The sequence below is a fragment of the Acinonyx jubatus genome, chromosome B3, assembly GCF_027475565.1.
Source record: "Acinonyx jubatus isolate Ajub_Pintada_27869175 chromosome B3, VMU_Ajub_asm_v1.0, whole genome shotgun sequence".
In the NCBI taxonomy this organism is placed as follows: Eukaryota; Metazoa; Chordata; class Mammalia; order Carnivora; family Felidae; genus Acinonyx; species Acinonyx jubatus.
Genome location: NC_069386.1, coordinates 23,478,003 through 23,505,988, shown reverse-complemented (window position 1 = coordinate 23,505,988; position 27,986 = coordinate 23,478,003). Strand labels below are relative to the sequence as shown.

At 33.3% G+C, this 27,986-nt stretch overlaps 1 long non-coding RNA gene across 1 annotated transcript; it reads right to left on the bottom strand.

Annotated features, from left to right (window-relative positions):
- Positions 1 to 363: 363 nt before the first annotated feature.
- LOC106967796 (uncharacterized) lies at positions 364 to 25,460 on the bottom strand. The gene is made up of 4 exons (XR_001429002.3): positions 25,298 to 25,460; positions 7,983 to 8,111; positions 7,275 to 7,314; positions 364 to 6,530 (listed from the first exon to the last, which is right to left on the bottom strand). It is a non-coding gene; the product is annotated as an uncharacterized LOC106967796 (long non-coding RNA).
- Positions 25,461 to 27,986: the final 2,526 nt, after the last annotated feature.

The window sequence follows — 27,986 nt, the reverse complement described above, 5'->3', positions numbered from 1 at the left end:
TACATTCTGTCTTGCTTTGCTCACTTGATTCCCAGCACCATCCTTTCCTCATGCTCCTTTCATCTGTCCACCATTAGGTTGTAAATTTTTCTTTCACTTGGCCCCTTACCTGTTCCTTTCTTCAGCAGTCTTTGTTCAACACCTCACAAATGCCAAGATCTCTGGAACTAGTGAGGAATCTTGCTTTAATGAGATAGTCTACTGTGGCCAATGGATGAAGGAAAAGATCAACACAATGCAAGTAGAAACTCAAAGGATAAAGTTGCACAAAGGTTATTACTGAAAAACTGAGGAGTTGTAATGAAGACAGCCATTCTATCCTGTATGCATAGAATATGGAATACTGAAGAGGATTTGAAACTATGCAATTGAGATGCATCTTTATTTTATTATGATTCATGCAAGCGACTCACAAGATATCAGCATGTGTATGTGTCAGGTTGACACTGGTAACAATATTACAAGGTGCATTATGGACTTACAGTGCTCCTTTGATTAAAAGTACTACCAACCATCCCCCACCATATAGTGTTTTTATTTAAAATCAATGACATTCTCTTTATTTCCAAAATTAACTGTGCATTTCAATGTCATGTGAAAGCCAACTGCTACCCCATTATTTTTTGAAATGCATTCATTTCCCTTCAAGTACAACAAAATCCTTTAGTGTTTACTCAAAGACGCTAGCTACTCTTGACAATGTTGACAATGGATTCTCATTTACTCATATCTAAATTCTAAAGCATCCATGAGACAATCCTAAGGTGAATATATTCTTACTCCCAAATATATGCCATCTCTAGATCTCATGATTTCACATGTCCATACGTAAGTCTTGTACTGATTCATCCAAAGTAATATCTAAATCCCCAATTTGGCTCCTGTCCCCAAGTCATATTTCTATACAAAAATATTAACCCTTAAGTTTAATATAAATATAAAACAGGCAAAACAGATCTCTCTTATGCATTTTAAGAAACTCAATTTTGCCCAACATAGTAAATGGTATCACCATTAGTCAATTGTTGAGGTCCTGATCATATATCCTATATGAATCTTCTTGTCTCCCCCAGTATCATTCAATACTTTATCAAATAGGACAATACTTTCAGAATACATCCTAAATCCCATTGCATCTCAATAATTCTATGCCATCAACCTAGTACACCTATCATATGAATATTAAATAACCATGTAACTTGCCTTCTTACTTCCTCTTTTGCTACCTTATTAATACTTTATCCAGTAACCCTTATCTTATCTAACTTGTTTGAATATATAAAAATATAGAAAATTTAATAATGGTAGAAGCCAAAAATTGAAATTAAAAAAAAAGTAGTTGTCATGTTAGTAATGAATAAAATACAGTCATTGAACAGGGCAATAATTCTTGCCCCAAGCACTAAATTAAAACACTCTACCTTGGAAAATGTTGAATGAGAAATTGTGGGAGGAAAGACTTTTTAGGGTCTATAATTCTTGAATATGAAGGATATACCAATTTTTGAATTTATTTTGTGGTAAAATTAAAGATAATATAGTTGCTATATGATCTAATATGATTAACTATGTAGAACAACATAATACAGAATTATCTGAAACTGTCAAATAAACACAAAGCTGGTATTTTAAATCAGTTGCATAGTTTTGCCTCGGAACTAACCTAATGTGCTCGCCTATTAAACCAATTATCAGAATAGCTACAGTCCTGGATTTTTGTGCAAATTATTTACCAGAGTAGTAAAACTCTTAATATAGGAAGAGATAGGAGGCTATAATCTTCTCCTTAACTTTTTTTCTTAGTCTACCTCACACTGCTCTCTCTGGGAGGAAGAAGCTTCACCTGATTACAGAGACTTCACTATAATTCCTGGGCCTTTTTTTTAAGGGGAAGTCAGTGTTTTGGGCTCAGCCATGTGTTTACTGTCATCTGCATTCTCACTTCAACTTCATGGACTGCTACACTTTGAAAATGCCTTTCTTCATGAAAAAGATACAGCTATGTTGTTCCTTTACGTATTCTCCAGGATAAGGACATATTGATTCCATTTAGATTTGACATTTGAAAGGCTGAGTTCTCTTTCGGACTTCTCTACACTTCTTCCTGTATGAAAAAGGTTTTGGCAGCACAGTTTCTATCATCATCACAGAAAATAAACAGTAACAGGCTCTCCTGTTGTGATCTCCATTTATTTTTTAAAAACTCCCTTCACATCATGGAGATTATAAAATTTTGAGGCTCAATTTTTGAACCTGGTAATAAAACTGTCTTAATAAAAATATAAAAACAATAATTTGATACATGTGGCCTCATAAAAAAGAGGAAAGTGTTTTAGCCAGGAAAATGCCAAAATTTCCAAGATACCCTTATTATGTTATGTATGAAAGAAACTATATTAACATAATAACAGACTTTCCCTGGTCCCTGGCTTCCTACTTATTTTTTTTTCTCCTTCACCTGGAAAGTTTCTTCACTGATTACTTTTTACCTATTTATTTGCACATTCATTTAATTAATATTCCATTTGATTACAATCAGTAATTTTGGCCTACTTCCACTTTCTCCATTATATACTTAATGATAATATTTGCTGAGCCTCTGCTAATGAACTTGTCATTAAAGACTAAATGCAAAGTTGGATACAGAGGCCAGGAGTATTCAGATCACCATTTTGATCCAAAGCCTTAGATATAGCCCCTGTAAATACACTGCATTAGTTTATAATTTATAAATTTGTAGGACAGTTCTATTCGTATCAGATGGCCCATACCTCTGACAATCACATTCAGATGACTAAAAATATTTCATCAATTCAGCCAAATCATTTTTGAAAACTTAAAATGTCTTTATACTGGAAACCTTACTTAACTAGCATAAAATTTGTGACTGTGAGTAGTAGATGTCTTAAAGATCCCTGGTTACAGAGAACATAGAACAGAATTTAGGGATAGGTTTTAGCCAACATAACCACTGCAGCAGTCTATATCACCATACAGGGATTACCATAGAAGGCTGGAAGAACAGTGAAAGTTGAAACATGAATAAAAGTTCAGAAGGCCGAGTGTTCATCTTTAGAAAGCACCTTAAATACAGTCATTTCCCATCAATCTCAGATCTCTAAAGGGTTATAGAAACAAAGTAATGACAAACAAAACAGGAACACTATTGATTTACCACCTAACTAGAGTAGCAAGTGCATCTGAACCTGGACTCTACTGCTATGCCTCACAGTCAGTTCAAAAAAATTGTTGAACACCTTCCCAATAATAATAATGGCACTGTCACATTCTCTAGCTGGAACTCATGACTCAAAACATGCTTTTCTCCCTCTGCCATGTGAATGCATTCCATAAACCATGTATGAAAGAGTTCTATGTGCCATCCACATTTTACTCCATAGTTTAGACGTAAACTTCATTAAACCCTTCAATTAACCCTTCCCCTGCATTTTTCTGTCCATCACCATCTCATTTTTTTTTTGCTAAATATTTTCAGTAAATAGTTTAATAAATATTTCTCACAAACCATGATACATAAATTCCTCCTAACTACCAACTAATATGCATAACCAAGAACAGAGATTTTGGAAAATCACCAGTGATACTGTTAAGAATCACCTGTAACTACTAAAATTACTAATGTAAAAGTTTGATGACAAATAGGAAATTTATACTCTCAAATGATCTTCCCACAGAAAAACTATTAATTACAAAGGAATGTTAACTTTAAAAAAGATAGTGGACATCAACTAAACCAAGTAATCAAAATTAATGTCACCAATAATAGGATAAAGTGATATCATTTTCCAGTTGATAAGAGGTAGACACACATCAGTTATTCTTGTCAAAAATGCATAACCTAAACCTATTCAGGATGAAACAAAACAAATCAAAATTTTAGGGATGTTTTAAAAAACTATTATCCAATACTTTTTCAAAAATACAATCATCATTAAAGGACAAAAATTAATGAGAAACTGCTCCAGATTAAATAAGACTAGACAAACATGACGCTTGAACACAATACAAGATCTTTTTTTCCCAGGTCCTGAAGGATGAAAGAAATTGCCATAAAGAACAGTATTAGACTGGTGAACTTAATGATAGACTGTTATTAATGTAGTATGTTTATACTACTAACAAATTTCATGATTCAAAAAATTGCACCAAAATTAATATAAGAGGATTTTCAGGTTCTCAGAGAGTGAATGCTGAGGCATTTGGGTTAAAGAGACATAATATCTCTACCTTACTCAAAAATATTTAATAAAGGAGTGCCTCGGTGGCTCAGTCGGTTAAGCATCCGACTTTGGCTCAGGTCATCATCTGGTGGTTCCTGAGTTCGAGTCCCACGTTGGGCTCTTTGCTGACAACTCAGAGCCTGGAGCCTGCTTCAGATTTGGTATTTTCCTCCCTCTCTGCCCCTTCACCACTCAAACTCTCTCTCACTCTATCTCTCCCAAAAAAATGAATAAAATAAAAACAATATGGGATTGTGGAGACAGAGAAAAGAGAATAAAGAGGGAAAAATAGACAAAGGAGGAGAGCAGTAAAGAAGAGAAAGAACAAACAATGTAGAAAAAGTCTCAGTAAGAGTACATGGGGGGCACCTCTGTAAGATTCTTACAATTCTAAATATAAAATTATTTCAAAAATAAAACGTAAAAAAAAAACTGGAATAAGGTATTCATAAACTTCCAAGAAGCATTATGCTTAGAAAAGATCATTGGTTTCTAACTAAAAAATAGGAGGACTCTTGTGATTGGAAGAAATGTGTACTACCATTGTTTTTTGTCTTAAATAATTCATCACTATTTGTCTTTTTTTTAATCCATGGCCATTTACTGTTTAAATTAGGCTTATGTTAAAAATGTGACTTTCACCTAATTAGATTGATTAAAAATTTAAAGAATTGATAATATCTATCTAGCATAAGTTTTTCGTGAAAATTATCACTACCAATACACCACAGCTGTGTTCTGACCTAGAAAACATTTCAAGGGCAATTTCATAATACCTACTGAAATCACAAGTATGCAGAACTGATGATCCAACAATGCCACAACTAGAAATCTATCTTACAGAATTAGGATCCCAAGTGCATAATATATATGCATAAAATGTTATGTATTAAAATATTATATACATATATATATGTATATAATATTTAATCTGAATTTCCCAAGATGGAGAAATGGATAAACCCATTAGGATATGTACTTTCCATCAAATGAAAAGTCTGTAGAGAAACTACATTTATTGGGTTAGAAATACATCCACAGTATATTTAACAAAAAATATAGCTGCAAAAACCATAATGTCTTATTTGTAAAATAAATTGCGCATAAACTGTATGAGCTTAGAAATATTAACTGTAGCATAACTGATTAATGCTTGTTACACCTAGGAAGTAGGAATGAAAGATGAAGGATGAATGACCAAATTTTGCTTTAAACTGTTTAATAATCCTATTATTGGCCCTATTTCAGTGTGCTATGTGTCAAACCTGTCTACTAAGACAAGTTGGGCAATGCAGATAGTAGTTCCCTGATTACAATACAGTTTATGTTTTAGAAGTAGTCAATTAAAACTTCCAATAAGCACAGCCATCTGTATTAAGCCTATTTAGATTAAACAGAAAACAAATAAAAGTCAGGATAATGTGAATAAAAGTGAAATATCTTGGTTGCCTTGAGTTCTTTACTCCAATTTCAAAATTCCAGTGATACCAATAAAATCATAGAACCATGTGTTCTACAGGATGGCATTGCCAAGGCTAAAAATGTCAGTTAAAGAGTCTGGTTCTACCTTAAACAACCAGAGTTGTGACAGCATCCAAGTCTTAAATTTGGGTACTAAGGAAGAGGTCAACTATGGTCAGGCTCTGATCGTGTTCTAGAGTGAGATCTACTAGGTTGAATAAAAACTAAAACTACAGAATATCTATTTGCATGTAACACAAATGTTTTAAGAGGCTACTGTTTTGGACCAACCACTCTAACAACTGAGGGCTCATGATTCAAATGACGAACAACGCATTTTACAAATGGTATCCAAACTGGCACATGGGAGGTACTCAGCTTGTGAGATAGCCTGGTTATAATCTATGGTATGACCAAGGTGTCCATGGGGTTGCATTAATTACATTTACCACATGCAAATCTCATTCCCACTTGTAAAGTAAAACACAGAGAAAAAAAAAATCAATGAAGTAAATAACAATAGAGAAAAGCTCAAGATATAGTCAGAGAATAAAGAAGTACTTAACATTCTTGGCCATTACTTGCCAAAAAGCAGACCACTTCTATTCCTGGGGAGATTTATGTTTATATTTATATTTATATATTTATATTTATATTTATATCTATATATTTACATTTATACCTATATTTATATTTATAACTTGTGCCCTTTGAGATACAATGATGCAATGAGCTTCAAAAAGAGGGAAATAACATCAATTTGGCGATGCTGTGGATGGAACCACTGCAGGAAGGTATCTATGATCCTCTTGTATACTTGTTCACCACCTAGGATAGTACAGAGGGAGAGATTGCAAATGAAAATAAACAACAGGTTATCACAAAGCCATTCATCAGGACAAATGGATATCATCTTCTAGCATTTTAGTGATATTTCATGAAAAACAATTCCTATGATCCTAATGCTAAATATCTCCAAACTACAAAAACCAGGTATATTTACTGTAGGAAAATGATGAAACTATAATTTTACTTCTTCAATCATTCTACTAGATTTTGAGTACCAATCTTATATTCCAAATTATTTTCATGTCATTTAACCTTATTTCATTCTTTGAACATGTTCTCGTGTAACTACTTAGTGCTAATATATATTATCCATTCAGGGTTAAAAAATAAAAGATAAAGGTACAAAGAAATACTACAAATGTGCTCTGTAAATTTCATAGTGTTTCATAGAAACCTTTCCAAAAAACAAAACCCATTATCAGAGTACCCACATATACATTATCCCTGCTTTCCCGAAAGCTTATTGTGCAGTGTCTGATGATCCTAATGGAAGATGGCCGTAAGAGAAGAACACTTCTATTTCAGTTTCATTAAGTGTTGCTTATTAACAAGATATAACGACAAAACCCTAGGTTTAACTATTACATCAAAATAATCAGTTATGCCAACATAAAAAGTTTGATGAAAAAAAAGGTACTGTCCAATAACTCAAATAAGAATGTATTCCATCAATACACCCAAAAAGATCAGTTAAAATCAGGGTATTGGTGTTAATGCTCTTACCTGTGGTCAAAGTCTCTTTGGTCCTTGCTTATGAAACATGCTTGTGAAAGAAAGAAAAAAATGCTTGAAAATATCTGAAAAAAAAATCTTCATTCACTCATCAAATGAAAGGGTGTTAAGAAGGTACTTCTTTAGAGTAATAGTGGAATATTCCTCAACTCTTGTCTATCCGTCTTATCTGATATTAGGAATACCCTAAATCATGCATCTGGAAATAAAAGTCAACTTCCTGCTATCATTAAGACCCATATTATTAGCAGCAAATTATACTTCCTAATATATTTTCTTTCTGATGCCCTTCTATCCTTTTACTTTTTACCCCTACCTGCCTGACTTCCTTGACTCCCTTTATCCATCCATTACTAATGTATTTATTTCAAAACATTTAATATTTAAATGAATTTAAAATTTACTGAGTATACTGACAGAGATTATAGTCTCTGGATAACATCACATTTTATGGCAAGAGTAGGTAAGAGTAGTAAGTAAAAATCTACATAATCTATATATCAACATTGCCTCAATATTTATTTAATACCTTTTTAAAAATCTCTTATATTCCATCTAATTGGCAATCATTCCACAATTTGACAATCCTATGCTTTATCGAATTCATAAGTGGTTTGGGATCTTAAAATATGAAAAACTGATTCCACATCAAACTGGTCAAATATAAACAAATAGTATACCAGTGTTACTGATTCTTACCAGCACTGTTGAAGAGTGAAGTCCACAGAAATGATAAACAAGTATAAGAATTTGGATTGATATGGAAATGTCAGGTAGTGAAGCATCTAAAATATCTTACTTCTTAAGCTGGTAACACCTCAGTTAAAACTGTGGAAAATATGGGGAAATTGTCATATATACAATGACCACCATAAAATACATAAGGTAAAGCTGACTCTTTGATCACCCTCACAAAAGACCTCAAGTTATTAAATAATATACAAAAGTCAGTATAATAGAAACTACTCTCATAAACTCACTACAATTGTTTTTTCATTTCTTTTTGTTTTGCTCTTTTTAAAAATTTAGGGATACCTGTGAGGCTCAGTTGGTTAAGCCTCTGACTTCAGCTCAGGTCATGATCTCACAGTTCCTGAGTTTGAGCCCTGCGTCGGGCTTTGTGCTGACACTTGGAGCCTGGAAACTGCTTTGGATTCTGTGTCTCCCTCTCTCTCTCTGCCCCTCCCCTGCTTGTGCTCTGTCTCTCTCTCTCGAAAATAAATATTAAAAAAATTAAAAATAAATAAAAATTTATTATTGCAACAGTATGAGAAAGCAACCACTATTTTTTTTCTTATTTTTAAATAATTAGCCTATTCCCTCAATAGTCCCTCCATTTTTTCCATTCAACTTTACATGGTGATTTTATTATATTAGTCTATTCTTCCAATGATAAAATTTCTGTACCACCGCTTCTTGAATCAAACCATCTATCCATCAATGCATCTATCAAGTCACTCTGAAAACATCAACAATGCTAGCACACTCATGCAATCCATTTATCTGTGCACTGATTCCTATATTGATCCATTACTCTAGTCATCCATATGTATACCTATTAATCTAAACATATATCCGTACACGACACATGCACCCAACATTCCAGTCTGAAATCCAAATTCTAACCTCTAAGTATCTAACTATCTACACCTTCACTGAATATCAAGTCCACCAATCCACATATATCTCCAGTATTTTTTTGAAAATTTTTTGAAAACATTAATTCTTGATTCTTGTATCTAGCCATCCACTTAATATTCTAGTTTCCATCCATTCTTTCAGTCACCCAATGTTGAACTAATTCATATATTGCTCTGCCCTCAATTACATAAAGAAATAGTTCCTTACACACACTTTTCCAGCCTTCTATTAAAATACCCTTCTTGGAGCACCTGCGTGGCTCAGTCTCTAGATTTTGGTTCAGGCCATGACTCCAGGGTGGTAGGATGGAGCTCTGCATTAAGGCTCAGTGCTGCGTGTGGAGCCTGCATAACATTCTCTCTCTCTCTCTGCCCTTCTCCCCCACACATGCTCTATTTCTAAAACAAACAAACAAAAATATGCCATCTTGCATCCACTAATTTTTTAAATCTACCTAAGTGGACACTATGCAAAAATTTCATTCCTCATTCTCACATTCTTTATTCTATCTATCCACCCCTATAAACAAGTTTTAAACCATCAATCCATCCCTCCATTCTATGTATTCATTCACCAATCCTTGAATTATTGCATGTAACTTATCCATTTATATTAGTCACTTTTGAGTTACAGCAACTTCAAAATCTTACTGGCTTAACAAAACAAACATTAACTTCTTACTCATGAAAAGACCTTTGTGGGTCTGATCCATAAAAGTAGCTTTGCCCCATATGACACCTCATTGTTACAGGTCATTCTCTCTTGTGGCATCTCTAATTCAAAACATTATTCTATGATCATCACAAGTAAGAGATTAAGGAGAATCTCATAAAAGCTACTCAAGTCTTCTCCCAAGACTTAATTTGACTGAGTTTTAGTACCTAAGGAACTAAAAAATCTGACTGTTTACAACTTAAAATGACCTTTAGGCCCCAACTCTCTCTGAATAGAAAAGCTCTGCACCTCCCTTAGAGAATATATCTCACACCACCTATCTTAAAAATAATTATGCAGGGAATAGGTATGGACAATATGTCAGAAGGCTGATACAGTGTCAAGAAGAACAAAGGACAAGTGAGAATCTTCCAAGTACTAATAAAATGTTCTCGCTCCTCACAATATCATAATAGATAATATCTTCCGATGAATATGTATCTTGCATTCTATCCTTTATATTTTGCAGCTTTTATTATGGTTGCCTTATCCTTGCTCCATACTTGAACACTGGGAAGTTAGGTACAAATAACTTCTTTTTTTAAAGTTCCTATATCTCTGGACCAGGAATAGGCAAACTGACACACAGATCAGTGCAAATAACCTGATTACAGTGCACAACTGAGAGATATTGGACTGTTAGCCAGGTGATTCCTTATTTTTGTTCCCACTGAGAAGGGTGTAAAGTTTAATGTGCATGTAGAAAGTAAAACCAATATGTGAAGCCAGAGAGGTGTCATTTGGTAGATGTTACTATTGTTTAGTATGTTCTTTCTACTCTCTTTGAAAACATGGAGGAAATACAGTTTGTAAACCTTCTAAGTTTACCTTCTAAAACGTGTATATGATTGATTTCTTTTATCTAAGAAAAAACTTGTAAAGAAATTATTTCATGAGTTACTTGCAATTTTCCATGTTATCTCTAAGTGACAAAAAAACATAAAATCTTATGCTGTGATGGAAGCGACAGGAGATTATCACTGTTTGTGACATTTGGCCTACCAATAATTGCCATGAACCTATGACCCCTAAAAAAATCCTGTCACTGTGAGAGATTTATCTTTGTGATTTAAAGTAACTCAGATCTAGGAATTAACCTTCCCTGAATCCACCTACCTATATATTCTTTTAGGCCCATATCCATCAAATCATTCATTCTTGTGTCCATCTATTAATCAGTTCATTTTGCATTATCACTTTATATCCACAGTATCTTATCCACACTCCCTTCCACTCTTGCATTAACCTATATATACACAATAAAGAAGATGTAATATATATATATATATATATATATATATATATATATATATATAATTACTCAGCCATCAAAAAGAATTAAATCTTGCTATTTACAATGATATGGATGGAGCCAGCGTGTATATAAGTCAGAGAAAAATACCATATGATTTCACTCATGTGTAATTTAAGAAGCAAAACAGATTAACATATTGGAAGGTAAAAATAAAAGATGGGGACGCAAACCATAAGACTCTTAACTCATGAGAACAAACGGAGGGTTTATGGAGGGAGGTGGGCAGGGGATGGGCTAAATGGATGATAAACACTGGATGTTATATTTAAATATTTAAGTGATCACTAAATTCACTAAATTAAGTGATCACTAAATTCACTAAAGTGAATCACTAAATTCTATTCCTGAGACCAATATTACCCTATATATTAATTAACTAGAATTTAAATAAAAACTTGAAAATCAAAAATAACCCTATATATACACTAACACATTTATACATGTATTCCATCCCTGAATATTATACATATCCTTGTTTCTTTTTAATTTTTTAAGCTTATTTACTTTGATGGGGGTGGGCAGAGAGAAAGGGAGACAGATTGATGAGGGGCTCAAACTCATGCACCATGAGATCATGAGCTGAGCAGGAACCAAGAGTCGGTCGCTTAATTGACTGAGCCACACAGGTGCCCCTATATCCTTGTTTCTTAATTGTATCCAGAAGGCATTTCTGAATTCATCCATCAATCCATGCATGAAGTTGTCCATTTAAATAGAGAGAGAGAGAGAGAGAGAGAGAGAGAGAGAGCGCAAGCACCAAGCAGGGGTGGAGCAGAGAGAGAAAGGGAGTGAGAGAATCCCAAGCAAACTGTATGCTCAGAATGTAGCCTGACACAGGGCTAGATCTCAGAGTTCATGAGATCAGGACCTGAGACAAAAATCAAGAGTTGGATGCTTAACCAACTGAGCCACCCAGCTGCCCCAGTATCATCTATTCTTTATTCCATCCATCTTCCTGACCTAATGACATCAGTATATCCTTCATGCATCCGTTACTTGATTAACCAGTTCTCACATTTATGCAATCATCCCATGAAGGAATCTTTTGCCAATTCTACTCAGTGATCAACCAGCTAGGTAGGCATAACTCACTACAGTGGAGAGTACTAAATAGGCCCTCAAGTATTAAATCAACTTATTTTTCACTAATGGACATCAAAATAGCCTCACCACAGGATTAACCTCAAATGACCTATTTTAAAGTCTTTGCATAGTTGTGATGAGCACCAGATGTTATATGTGTCCAATCACTAACTTGTACAAATGAAACTAATACTGCATTGTATGTTAACTGGAATTTAAATTAAAAACTAAATCAATCAATTAATAAAATTTTCACATAGAATCTCAGATATCTCTACTAGGACTTTGCAATATTGATCAAATCCTTTAAGAGCTACCTCAAATCATTCTGAAAGATAATGAAAGGAGAAAGCTCAGGATTTGGGAAATGTTCATTACACACATACACACACACACACACACACACACACACACAATACCACCTTTACCCTTATACAACTTTTAAAGGAATACCTATTCTTTTCTCAGGATACTGACAAAATCACCAAAACCTTGAATTCCTACCTAAATTGAAATTTAACCAATACTTTTATTTCTAACTCTATTCCATAAAACACCATTACATAACTAATTCTCACATCCAATGTCCTATTTATCAAAATTATGTTGAAAGCCCTGTACTGTTTTCACATAGCACCTATGTACCAGAAACAAGGGCCATTAACAGTTGTGATAAAATCACCAGAAATACCATTTTGCTCTCATCACTTCCTATAGCCCAATATTATTTTATACTTACATCCCCAAAATTATATCGTAACTTACATATATTCATCAATCCATTATAAGGCTGTATGTAACTATAAGATGACTAAATACTTAATTCCTATCCATAAAAGTTTTACATTTTATAATCCCAACATCATATGATTTTGCCAGATTCCCCTTCTTTCAGATTGCTGAAAGAGACTGCTGTCAAACGTCTTGACTTACTATAAATCTGACAGTTGAGAAGATCATTATATCCTGGTTGTATTTTCCATTGTAATTATAAGAATATCCAAGAGTACTTCTACATGATTAATAACAATTTACATTTCTTCTATAAACTATCTGTTAAAATAACTTACTTATATTTTATTGGTAGTTTTCTTCCCTCTATTAGAATATCTTATATTAATTAGGGATTTCAGCATTCTTATTGAATATATCTCTTTAATTATCAATTGGTATTTACTTTGCCCATTGCTATTTAACATCAAATTTATCACTCTCTTTCTGAACAATTCCAGAATTTGAATAATCTGCAATAAAATTTTCCTCCCTCCTAGGATAAACAGAAATTAAGTTAACCATGTTCTGTAATTCTGATATTTCTTTAGTTTTAATTAAAACCCCTGAATCACTTAAAGTTCCTCCTGTTCTATATCAGTAGAAATAGGTCACATTTTATGTTTCTGCATTTGGCTAACAATTTCCAATGATTTCAGGTAACCCCACTGCAATATCTTCTAATGCTACTGTCAACATCTGGATTTCCTATACTTTTGTATTACTGTGCATTCAAGTGCCTGCCAATAACAGTTTTCTAATTGCATTGCTAGCCATTTCATATTTCATTCCTATTCTATATACAGTTTTCCTCATATTTATCCCTCAAATTTATAACCAAAATGTCTAATTCAAAAAATGAATTTTTAAAAAATCAAAATTGTATTTTAAATTCCCTCATAAGTTACTTCTTAATTTATGATATTAAAACTTAAACTCAATTATCACTGCCAATTTTAAAAATTCAACTCTGAAGAATATTAGGTACATCCTGCCTTTTGCAGTGATAGATATGAGGAACAGATGTTTTGAGAACAAGATTCTTTCTTCTTTGACATATTTACTGCATATAAAAATATCTGAATCACCTTAGAGGAACCAGATAGCCTGTCTTTATACACATTCTCATAAATATAATGCCATTCTTAGTCTGGAAAAGAGCCTTTTATTTGAAGTACTGGACCATAGTGAATTTCATAAATAATACTTCTGGCTTGCAATCACCTTAGTATTAAAAAATATGCCTTTGATGTTTACCAAAAAAATGATATAACTGGAGCAAGAAGGTGGATAAGAGAGAAGGAAACAATAAGCAAAGAAATGGTATTGGTACTTTAAAAAGCTAACCAAATGCCATATTATTTCATTCATATGTGTAATTTAAGAAACAAAACAAAGAAGAGACAAACAGGAAAACAAAATGGACCCTTAAATATAGAGAACAGATGGTTAACAGAGGGGAGGTGGGTAGGGGGATTGGTGAAATAAATGAAGGTGACTAAGAATACACTCAGTGTAATGAGCAGTAAGTAATGTATAGAATTCTGCAATCATTATATTGTACATCTTAATTAACATAACACTGTACGTTAACTAGAATAAAAAATCATATTTAAAAGGAAACAAATTGAGAGTATAAATATACCTCCAGATTCTTTTCTGTCCACTGTTCCTGTTTCTAACTTATCCACATTAGAAATAGTCATTTCTTCATGGAAAATGATAGAAAAACAAAGTGCTCCTGTACTTTTCCCTAATCAGAAATCTTTCCTCTATTTTCTACTCATGAAGGCAAAGAAGTGGGGTTGAACATGTAAGACAAAATGTAAATAGATTTAAGATGGCAGGGGATAGCACTGAACATTCAATGTAGAATATTCTGTGACTTCTACTCTGAAACAAACATAAAAAAAGTGCTATCATTCATAACTAAATGAAAGAAATTAAACACTCCCTTCTGGGTGTCTCTTGATAAAGCTTATTGTCTTCCCAACAGACCATAGACAAATAGAAAATAACAAAATAAGATCTTCCATTGAGTGAAGATGGAAGACCACATGTGAGCATACAGAAAGCAGTACAAATAATTATTTCTGTAAAAATTAGTCATGGGATTCATAAAACAAAAGGATGTAAAATAGGATATCAAATATATGAAACCTGGAGGGGAGAGGAGTAAATAATGAGTTTAACATTAAGCGACCATGAGGCTTAATGTAGACTGCTATAGGCAGAAGATGGCACATATAAACCAACGGTAACCACACATTTAAAACATAAAAGTAATAGATATGAAAAACATAAATGTAACAAATCCAGGAACATCTTAAAACCAAAAAACCAAAGAAAAAGATGAGAATAAACCTACAGCAACTATTAAAATCTTGAGAACAAGCAGTAACCTCTTTGACATAAGGCATAGTAACTTATTAGATATGTCTCCTGAGGAAAAGGAAACAAATGCAAAAATAAATTATTGAGACTAAACCAAAACAAAAAGCTTCTGCACAGTGAAGGAAACAGCAAAACTAAAAGGCATCCTACAGAATGGGAGAAGATATTTGCAAATAACATATCTGACAAAATGGTTAATACCAAAATCTATACAGAACTCATGAAATTCAACACCCAAAAAGTGAAAAGTCCAATTAAAAAATGGACAGAAGATATGAATAGACATCCTCAAAAAATTAAAAATAGAACTTTGTTACAATTCAGCAATTGCACTACTGGGTATTTTCCCAAGAATACAAAAATACAATTTAAGGGATACATATGCCACAATGTTTATAGCAGCATTATGAACAATAGCTAAACTATGGAAAAAGCCCAAGTGCCCATCAAGTAATAAATGGATAGAAAACATGTGGTGTGTATACACAATGGAATATTAGCCATAAAAAAGAATGAAATCTTGCATTTGCAACCACATGGATAGGACTAGAATGTATTATGCTAAGCAAAATAAGTAAAAGACAAATACTATATGATTTCACTCATGTGTGGAATATAAAAAATAAAACAAATAAGCATATGGAAAAAAGAGAGAGAGAGTCAAACAAACAGACTCTTAAGTATAGACAAAAACTGATGGTTATAAGAAGGGAGGTGGATGGAGGGTTGGGTTCAGTGGGTGATAGGAATTAAGGAGGGCACTTGTGATGAGCACCAGGTATTGCATGGAGATGCACAATCACTAAACTGCACACCTGAATCTCATATTAGATTGTACATTAACTGGAATTTAAATAAAAACCTAAATAACACCCCACAAAACAAGTAATAAAATGACAAAGAAGTTAGTTCTATGTATCACTATTTACTTTAAACGTAAATGGACTAAAAGCTCCAATCAAGAGACAAAGGGTATCAGAGTAGATGTAAAAATAAGACCCAGGGGTCTCTGGCTAAGTTGGCAGAGCATGTGACTCTTGATAGTTGAGTTTTAGACCCATGGGCATAGAAATTACTTTAAAAAATAAAACATCAGCAATCCCTATCGAAATATGACCAGCATTCCTCACAGAGCTAGAACAAATAATCCTAAAATTTGTATGGAACCCGAAAAGACCCCAAATAGCCAAAGCAATCTTGAAAAAGAAAACCAAAGCTGGAGGCATCACAATCCCAGACTTCAAGTTGTATTCCAAAGCTCTTATCATTAAGACAGTATGGTACTGGCATAAAAACAGACACTCAGATCAATGGAACAGAACAGAGAACCCAAAAATGGACCCACAAACGTATGGCCAACTAAACTTTGACAAAGCAGGTAAAAATATGCAGAAAATGTTTCTGGGAAAACTGGACAACAACATGCAGAAAAATGAACCAGGACCACTCTCTTACACCTTACACAAAAATAAACTCAAAAAATATGCAGAAAATGGTTCTGGGAAAACTGGACAGCGACATGCAGAAAAATGAACCTGGACCACTCTCTTACACCTCACACAAAAATAAACTTAAAATGGATGAAAGACCTAAACGTAAAACAGGAAGCCATCAAAGCCTCCTTCCCTAGAGGAGAAAGCAAGCAAAAACCTCTTCAACCTCGGTCACAGCAACTTCTTACTCAATACATCTACAGAGGCAAGGGAAACAAACAAAAATGAACTATTGGAACCTCATCAAAATAAAAAGCTTCTGCACAGCGAAGGAAACAATCAGCAAAACTAAAAGGCAACTGACAGAATGGGAGAAGATATTTGCAAATGACCTATCAGATAAAGGGTTAGTTAGTATTCACACTGTATAAAGAACTTATCAAACTCCACACCCAAAAAACAAATAATCCAGTGAAGAAATGGGCAAAAGACAGGAATACACTTCTCCAAGGAAGACATCCAGATGGCCAACTGACACATGAAAAACTGCTCAACATCGCTCATCATCAAGGAAATACAAATCAAAACCACAGTGAGATACCACCTCACACCTGTCAGAATGGCTTACCATTAACAACAGATGTTGGCGAGGATGCAGATAAAGAGGATCTCTTTTGCATTGTTGGTGGCAATGCAAGCTGGTGCAGCCACTCTGGAAAACAGTATGGTGATTTCTCAAAAAACTAAAAACAAAGCTACCCTATGACCCAGTAATTGCACTGCTAGGTATTTATCCAAGGGATACAGGTATACTGTTTCAAAGGGGCACATTCACTCCAATGTTTATAGCAGCACTATCGACAATAGCAAAAGTATGGAAAGAGCCCAAATGTCCATTGATGGATGAACGGAAAAAGAAGATGTGGTGTGTGTGTGTGTGTGTGTGTGTGTGTGTGTGTGTGTGTGAGATGTGTGATGTGTGTGTGTGTGTGTGTGTATATATATATATTTTCCATACACATACACACACAAGTAAGTACTACTAGACAACCAAAATGAATGAAATCTTGCCATTTGCAACTATGTGGGTAGAACTGGAGGGTATTATGCTAAGCGGAATTAGTCAGAGAAAGACAAATATCATATGACTTCATTCATATGATGAATTTAAGATATAAAACAGATAAACATAAGGGAAGGGAAGCAAAAATAATATAAAATCAGGGAAGAGGACAAAACATAAAAGACTCTTAAATATAGAGAACAAACAGGGTTGTTGGAGGGATTGTGGGAGGGGAATAGGTTAAATGGGTAAGGAGCATTAAGGAATCTACTCCTGAAATCATTGTTGCACTATATGCTAACTAACTTGGATACAAATTAAGTAATTAAAAATAAAATGAAAATAAAAATTGTAAAAAAAATAAAAATTAAGTAAATAAAAATAAAAAATTAAAAAAATAAGACCCATCTATATGCCATTAAGTGACACATTTCAGAAAGTCACCCGCAAATTAAAGTGAGGGGATGGAGAAAACGTATGTAAGTGCATATCAAAAGAAAGAGTAGCAGTACTTACTATAGTGGACAAAATGGACTTTAAACCAAAGTATTAACCTATTCTTCTCAGTGTATTCTAAAAAACAGAAAAGAAAGGAAAACTTCCAAATTCATTGTAAGAGGCCAGCATTACCCTGATACCAAAACCAAGACTCCACTAAAAAGGAGAACTATGGGCCAATATCCCTGATTAACATGGATGCAAAAATTCTCAGTAAAACACTAGCAAATGAATCCGACAATACATGAAAAAAATCATTTCATCACAATCAAGTGAGAGTAATTTCTGGGTTGCAAGGTGGCTCGACATTCACAAATCAATCAACGTGATGCACCACATTAATAAAAGAAAGGATGAGAACCACATCATCATTTCGATATAGAAAAATTATTTGACAAAGCTCAACATCCATTCATGTTAAAAAAAAAAGAAAAAAAACCTCAACAAAGTAGGCATGGAAGGAACATACCTCAATGTAATAAAGGCCATCTATGAAAACACCCATAGTTTACACTAAGAAACAAGACAGGATGCTCACTCTCACCACTGTTACTTAACATAAGGGAGGTCCTATCCTCAACAATCAGACAACAAAAATAAAGGAACCCAAATTAGCAAGGAAGAAGTAAACCTTTCACTATTTGCAAATGACATGATACTCTATACAGAAGACCCAAAAGGCTCCACCAAAATACTGCTAGAACTGATAAATGAATTCAGTCAAGCTGCAGGATATGAAAGCTATGTATGGAAATCTGTTGTCTTTCTGTATGTCAATAATGAAACAACAAAGAGAAATTAAGGAATCAATCCCATTTACAATTTTACCAAAAACAATAAGATACCTAGGAATAAACTTAACCAAAGAGGTAAAACACCTATACTGTGAAAAGTGTAAAATGCTGATGGAAGAAACCGAAGATGACATAAAGAAATGGAAAAAACATTCCATGGCCATGGATTGGAAGAATGAATATTGATAAAATGTATATACTACCCAAAGCAATATGCACATTTAATGCAATCCCTATCAAAATACCATTAACATTTTTCACTGAACTAGAACAAATAATACTAAAATTTTTATGAAAATAAAAGACCCAGAATAAACCAAAGCAATTCTGAAAAAGAAAAGCAAACCTGGAGTCATCACAATTCTGGCCTTCAAGGTGTATTAAAAATCTGTAGTAATCAAAACAGTATGCTACTAGCACAAAAATAGACACACAGAAAAGTAGAACAGAATAGAAAACAAACCCACAACTATATGGTCAGTTAATCAACAAAGCAGGAAAGAATATCCAATAGAAAAAAGACAAGTTTCTCAATAAATGGTGTTGGACAGCAACATGCAAAACAATTAACCACTTTCTTATACTACACACACAAAAAATAAACTAAAAATGAATTAAATACCTACATGTGAAACCTCAAACCATAAAAATCCTAGAAGAGAACACAGGCAGTCACTTCTTGGGCATTGGCCGAAACAACTTTTTTTTTCTAGACAAGTCTCCTGAGGCAAGGGAAACAAAAGCAAAAATAAACTATTGGGATATATTTTAAACCTTCTGCATAGTGAAGGAAACCATCAATTAAACTAAAAGACAACTTACTGAATGGGAGAAGATATCTGCAAATGACACACCCGATAAAGGGTTAGTATCCAAAGTATAAAGAAGTTATACAACTTCACATACACACACAAAAAAATAATCCAATTAAATAATTACAGAATTCATGAACATACATTTCCCCAAAAGAGACACACAGTGAGGCACCCAGGTGCCTCAGTTGGTTAAGTGTCCAACTTCAGCTCTGGTCAAGATCCTACAGTTCTTGAGTTCAATCCCTGCATCAGGCTCTCTGCAGTCAGCAAAGAGCCTGCCTCAGATCCTCTGTCCTTCTCACCCTGTCCTTTTCCCCACTTGCTTCTGCTCTCTAAAATGAACATTAAAAAAAAAAAAAGACACACAGATGGCCAACAGACACATGAAAAGATGTTCTTCACTCATCATCAGGAAAATGTAAATCAAAACTACAATGAGAGGGGCACCTGGGTGGCTCAGTTGAGTTAAGCATCTGGCTCTTGATTTCAGCTCCAGTCATGATCTCCCAGTTCATGGACTCTAGCCCACGGATTTGGGCTCGATGCTGTCAGAGAAATCTTCTTGGGATTCTCTTTCCCTCCTCCACTCACACATTCTCTCTCTCAAAAATAAACATTAAAAAAAAAACTACAGTGAAATATCAGCACACACCTGTCAGAATGACTAAAATGAACAACATAAGAAACAGCAAGTATTTGGAAGAATGTGGAGAAAAAGGGACTCTCTTGCACTGTTGGTTGGAATGCAAACCGGTATATCCAATGGAGGTTCATGAAAAAGTTAAAAATAACTACCCTATGGTATTTAGCCAAAGAATACAAAAACAGTAAATCAAAAAGACACATGCGCCCCTATGTTTTTTTCACTATTATTTACAATGGGCAACATATGGAAGCAGGTCAGGTATCCATTTACTGATGAACGGATAAAGATGTGGTGTGTATGCATATGTATGTATGCGTGTATATTTATGTATATATACATATGCATACACACATCTTTACATACATATTATATACATATATATAAAATGAATTACTCAGCCATCAAAAAGAATGAAATCTTGCCATCTGCAACAATGTGGTTGGAGCTACAGAGTATTATGGTAAGCAAAGGAAGTCAGAGAAAGACAAATACCATATTCTTTTCACTCATAAGTGGAATTTAAGAAACAAACAAAGGGAAAAGGTGAGAGGGACAACCCAAGACTCTTTAACTGTAGAGAACTGATGGTTATCATAAAGGAAATGGATGATGGGAATTGAGTACACTTCTTGTGATAAACTCTGATGTTTGGAATTGTTGAATCCCAATACTGTCCACTTGAAACTAATATAACAATCTTTGTTAACTATAATATAATTAAAATATTTAAAATTCATAGTGTTCTTATAATGAATTACTAAATACTGTATTACAATCAAAAAGATTCCTATAATAAGTGACTAAAGAATTAATAAAACCAAACTGATATGACATTTAAATCTAACAGGATTTGGGGGAAAATATTAAACCCTACCACAGGGATGCCATATACTACTTGTAGAATTAGACGTGTGATAATTTTAAAAGGCATATAATCTGATTTCTTCCAAACATAAATAGAAATTATGAAAGTTAAAAAAAAGAGAGACACAGAGATGAGGGGCACCTAGGTGGCTCAGTCAGTTATGTGTCTGGCTCTTGGTTTCAGGTCAGTTTATGATCTCACAGTTCATGAGTTCAAGCCCCACACTGGGCTCTGCACTGACTGTGTGGAGCCTGCTTGGGATTCTCACACTCTTGCCCCTTCTTCCCTTTTCCCACTCATGCAGGTAAATGCACATGTGCCCTCTCTCTCTCTGAAAATACATAAATAAACTTTAAAAAGAAAAAAAGAGCTGGGGCGCCTGCATGGTTCAGTCAGTTAAGCGTCAGACTTCAGCTCAGGTCAAGATCTCATGATTCATGTGTTCGAACCCCACTTCGGGCTCAGGGCCTGGAGCTGCTTTGGATTCTGTGTCTGCCTCTCTCCCTATCCCTCTCCTGCTCCTGTGCATGTGCATTCTCTCTCTCTCTCTCTCTCTCAAAAATAAACATCTAAAATAAAAAAAAAAGAGTCATTGCAAATTCAAAGAGAACTACAGATTAACAAACCAAGTGGAATGGAATGCATAACTATTCAAGTGCTGATTTGAACATAACTATTTTCAAAACCTGTTTGAATAATTTTTAATCTATAAATAATTCAGAGTACTTTAGGTATCCAGCTGTGATACACCATAAAGGATTTATTACATTTCATATATTTAAAAAAAATTAATGTTTGTTTATTTTTGGAAGAGACAGTGTGAGCAGAGGAAGTGCAGAGAGAGAGAAATAGACAAAGGATCCAAAATAGGCTCCAGGCTAACAGCAGAGAGCCTGATGTGGGATTCGAACTCATGTACCAAGATATCATGACCTGAGCTGAAGTCAGATGCTCAACAGACTGAGCCACTCAGGTGCCCCTCCATTTTACATTTTTTAGCAGGTAACATGACGATTATCTTTTAAAAGTATTGGGGTCCACAAATCTTGAGATTCAACAAAATACATGAGAATAAATTATAAAAGAAAACTAGGCCTTAGTTATTTTTTTCTAGGATGGGACATGGTAAGTACATATTCCTATTCTATTTGGGACACAGTGTATGAAATACTCTTGCAAAATTGATAGAATGGTCAAATATTCAATATGTAATGAAACAAAAAAAGAAAACAGATCAAGACATCAACAGCAAGTCATTTAGTGGTTCCTAAAAGAGACAGAAATACAGATCTGTAACAATAGTGAACCTTTCACAATCACTTATATAGTGCTCTGTACATTGGAGACAATGCCTCTTTCCAAGCACCTCTAATACATTTAGAAATATGAGCTATATTTTTGTTATGGTCTACATAAATATACAAGTATTTATGCATAATTTATAAAGGTATTTATACATTCTATAAATATGTTTCTAGATAGTTATAGATAGGTAGGTATGTGACATAGAGAATGTATGAAAGAGACAGACACAAAGAAAACCTCAAAGCAGAAATAACCTGGACCACATTAGCTCACCAAAATACATGTAATACACTAGAAATAGTAGGTAAAATCACTATGAATGTAACAGAAAAATATAAAGTTCTTTCAAAATGAAATGAATTGCAAAAGATTAAATATTTAAAAAATATTTAACACATATGAAACAAAACAGCATGGGAAAATGTCCTATATTAAGGGATTAAAAGATTTAGTATTAAGAATAAATTAATACTAATAACCAAAAATAAGATAAAAATGGCCTAGATAAAAATGCATGGTGCCTGCTTGGATCCAGACTTGTTCTAATTATTAGATGTTTGGACAATATGACAAGTTTACATGAAGATTTATTTTAAAAGGCAATAAAGGATTCTACTTAATAATAGATATGATATTGTGGTTATTTAAAATTATGATGTATATGCATACAAAAAATTCAAGATTGAAATATCATATGATTTGCAGTTTTCAATATATGGCAGAATATTTTTAATTATTCTAGTTGCTCAGCATGTGAAAACTCATGATTTCATTATGGATATGAAACTTTTCATAATAAAAACAGACCATACCTAAAAGAGTTAAACATAAAAATACCATGATTCCTAGCTATTTCACTCCAAGATATATACCCAAAGAAAATGAAAACAGGGACTCAAGACATTTTCATGTCAATATTCATAGCAGTATTATTGACAATGTGGAAGTCACAAACCTTATTATTCAAAGTCAAAAAGCAGAAACATCCAAGTGTTCAACAACAAATGTTACATATACACACTTTGTAATATTACTGAAACATAAAAATAAATGAAGTTCTGATACATAGCTTACTTCCTAAGTACCATTCCCTATAAGGAACCAAGTATCCTTAGAGAAACTGATGGTTCCACAAGATAAGAACAAAATAAACCCAGGTACTATTAGGTGGTCAGAAAGTAAGTAAGTACTCAGGAAAGGAAATATGGACATGTTAAAAAGACACAGAAGCCACCTTAAAAGAGACCTGAATGGCCAAATGATGGACAACGAGATTAAAGAAAAGTAATGAATTTAATCCATGGAATAAACAAAATACCACGAGTCCACACTGAAATGAATAATTAAATATTAAATGGGGAAGGAATAACTCTTATGGTACAAAATTCCAATTAATAAAATGTAGTACTGAGAAAATTTTTAAGAATCAATTTGACAAACGCCATAGTGTATTAATTTTTGCAGGCAACAAACATCAGTAAGTTCTAAAATTAGCAGATAAGAGTGTTACAATATTTGCAGAACCTTTTCCTACTAATACTAATTATGTAACAGTATGTAATAAAAGTAATAGCAGTAGTCACAAGACGTATCAATAGTACGTGATCCCTAGTGATGTACTGAGAAGGGAGTACCACTTCTATAGCAATCTCATCAAACATGCATAACCACCAGTCCAATGATGAAAATCACACAAGCCCATACTGATTAACATTAATAGTTGGATATTTTGTCAAAAGGATCAAAATTATGAAAACCGAAGAAAACTGGGCAACTGTCCCAAGCAGAAGGACATTAAAGAGACTTTAACAACTACATGCAATGTAGGATTCTATTTTCAATCATAGATTATAAAAGGATCATTTAACAGCAGTGCAGCAATTTCCTTTTGTAGATAACTATATCATGTAAATGAAATATATTAATGTAAGAGGAGGATAGAGAGCATTTTTGCAAGCCAAAAGTTATTTCAAAATGAAACCTAAGTAATTAATGCTAATACTCCTTGTTTTCAGCCTATACAAGTAATACTCCAAACATTTTGGTAGAGCAGATAAACCAAATACAGAACCCTGACAAAAACAGAACAAAATAAGCTGTTTATTTAGGATTATATTTTCAGAAACTGCAAATAAAATTTTAATTATAACAGGAAAATATATATGGAATATACACACACACATACATGCACATACATAACATAAAATGTAGTTCATTGAGAGCAGATGCAAGAATGTTTAATTTTTAGCCTAATCAAGAATTATGATTGCAAGCATGATCACCTATAACACACAACAAAACATTTTATTAAACTTGTCAACAAGTTTTGTGAAAAATGCTCAAAAAAAGAAAGGAAGTTTCCTAAAATGACCCCTAACTAAACAAACCTTAAACTAATAGGATTAATATTCATGATCAAGTAACCAAGGGCCCTTTTCTGCTTCCATATATTCTATTAAGAACCACGAACTAAGAAAGAAAACCAGAATTATGGTATTTCAATTAAATACCTTTAGAAAAGTAAATTTAAAAAAAGGCTTTTATATTAATAAGAAAATAAAGTAGGTTCACAATCCCCATCACATTAACAAAACTATGAAATGACTGGGAATTAATGAAAAAATATAATCTAGCATTTTCCCAACATAACAAGTTGATTAAAAATAGAAAGACATACCTTGCAGTTGGAGAGGAAGACTCAATTTTAAAGAGATCTATTCTCTCCTAATTAATCTATTAAATTTGGTGCAAATGAAATTAAAACTGCATTTTTTTCCAACTTGCAAAATAATTTTAAGCATCAATTGAGAGAAAAAAATGCGACTATAGACAGGGAATATTCTGAAAAAAAGAAGAGAAATGACATGGAACTCAATGGAATAGACTAAAAATCATCAGTAATTTTAAAGTATCAATAGAAGGTAAGGCAAGCAAATAGAAATGCAGCTGATATTATTTGGGAATTTCTAAATTACTATGGTAGAAATTAAAATAATTGGTAATTGCTTAAGTTAATTATTTGAGTAAGTAATGCTTTAAACCCACAGTAATGATTGATGGGGAAAAATTACAAAATAATTAACAACAAAAGAAAATACAAAAAATGATAGTAATGCATTCATGTTTTAAATAAAAACACAAAACTCAAAAGGCATGAAACACAATATTGTTATATTTCAATATACAACTTCTGTACACCAAAAAGTAAAATATCACAGTAAAATGGTGAAAAAACATGGTATTTCATTTGCAAAGTATGGTAAATGGTTAAAATGTTAGTCATAAAAGATCTTTTAAAAGCCCGTAACAAAGACACTAGTATTCCAAGGGAAATGAAAAAAAAAATAAAAAACAAAATAACACAAAACACAGAATAACAAATGACTAGTACAGTTTAAGGACGTATGAAGATGACTGAAGTGAACAATAACTGAAGAAAAATACTTTCTTTGTAGTATCACACTATCAAAGATTAAAACATTGACATCCAATGTTTGTACTGTTTTAGAAAAAAGAAGTCTCATAAACAAACACTGGGAGACAATATTGATGAGGATAATTTACACAATTCTGGGGAAATCTCTACTTTTAACTCAAAACATAAATTTTGGATATACTTAATTCCAATGAAGTGTAAGTAGTAGGACTATTTCAACAACTTAGCTGGAGAAGTTAAAAAATAGATTACATATAAGCATGTTCACTGAAGAGAAAATTTGTAGCTAATGTATGGGCCCAAATGACTACTGGCATTATCAATTTGTTTATCGATACGCCCCAAAAGGATATACACAAAACTCCTTAACAGCAGATAATATTGGGGAGTAGAATTAGGAGGGAGGAAAAAGCATTTAAAAAGTAAAAATACTACCCTTTACAACTTTCTGTGTCCTTTCAAATCTGGAAAAAAGATAATTTATTTTTCTGCATCTATTTTAAATTTACCCTGTTAAAAGTGAAAATTATAAATATGTGCACTTAATACTTATGGGAACATTGAAATGAAGCCTTCAATCATATCATCCTGAGCTTCTCTGTGTAATAGCATCTCCATCATTCAAGCTCCTGACATTTAGTCCAATGTCAATAATGAAAACAGTCAACATGCCTGGTTACAATTCCCTCCAATGATAATCTTTAGGTAACTTTCAAACAAGGGCTTTCTCAGTCCAGTTTTTCTGGAGGAGTGTCTACTCCAACACATGAAAGGAGGAGTCTCCATACGTTATAAAGACCGTTTTTGGATTTGAAGATGGTGTCAGAAGCAGTAACATCAGTTTCCTATTTGGGCATCACCTGAGAGGACACATTAGGAAATGCGTAAAGTTAGGAAGCATACTTTATGCAATTATCAGTAATATCTAATAAAATTATATACAATGAAATGCAACAGCCATTTTATTATGAAGAAATAACAGATGCATCAGAATAACTTTTGAAATTTTCTAGTAAGAAGGCTAGAGATGGCAACTACATTTATTGTGGTGAGCACTGCTTAATGCATAGAATTATCAAGTCACTATCACTATTCACTATTTATAGACCTGAAGCTAATGAGGTCAACTGTACCTCAGTTTTTAAAAAGCCAGATGTTGGTATCTTGGTATTCCTTCTTCTTACACCTTCGTAAATGGACTGATCCCAACATTCTCATGCTGTCTGTGTCTCTTTTATGTATTTGGATGCCTATATCTCTAGATTGCTCATTCATACACAAACTATTTAATCTATATGCTTTTCTCTACAATAAACATGACAACAGTGCAAAAAAAAATCCAATGAAAATAACAAAAGGACCTTAGTCCCTTTGGTAAGAAAAGAAAAAGGTAACTGTATAAAAGACAGAGGCTACAATGGCATTTAATAAGATTTAGATCTTAACCCATTATTCCAGCTGGTTATCAAAATTCTTAAGTAGGTACTTCACCCAAGTTGAAGTTGTCTATTTAGTTTAGTTGTCTATTTAGCAATGTTTTATCCTAAGGAAAAAAAAAACAATTTATCATAAAAGCCTTTATCTTTTAAGGTTATTCTGGGATTAACAGAATAGGTCATTCTGAGGATTATTGCAGGTAGGCAATAAGGCTCTCTGAAAAAGAATGTTTAAAGAATTTGTCAGCATTTACTCTTGGCCGTGTATCACATGAATTAACTTTCTAGTGGGAAATAAAGGAAATAAAAGAATCACACAACTCCTGGTCCATCAGGAGATGGGATTCACTATTTGCTATAATATTAATGGTTTCATTAACAACTGCTCCCTCTCACTCTTTTTATAGTTCATTACTTTAGTACTTCTAAGGTTATACATCTCAATGTCAGCTTAGTGTACCTGGGCTCTTCTCTTTTGCCCTCTTCAAACTCAC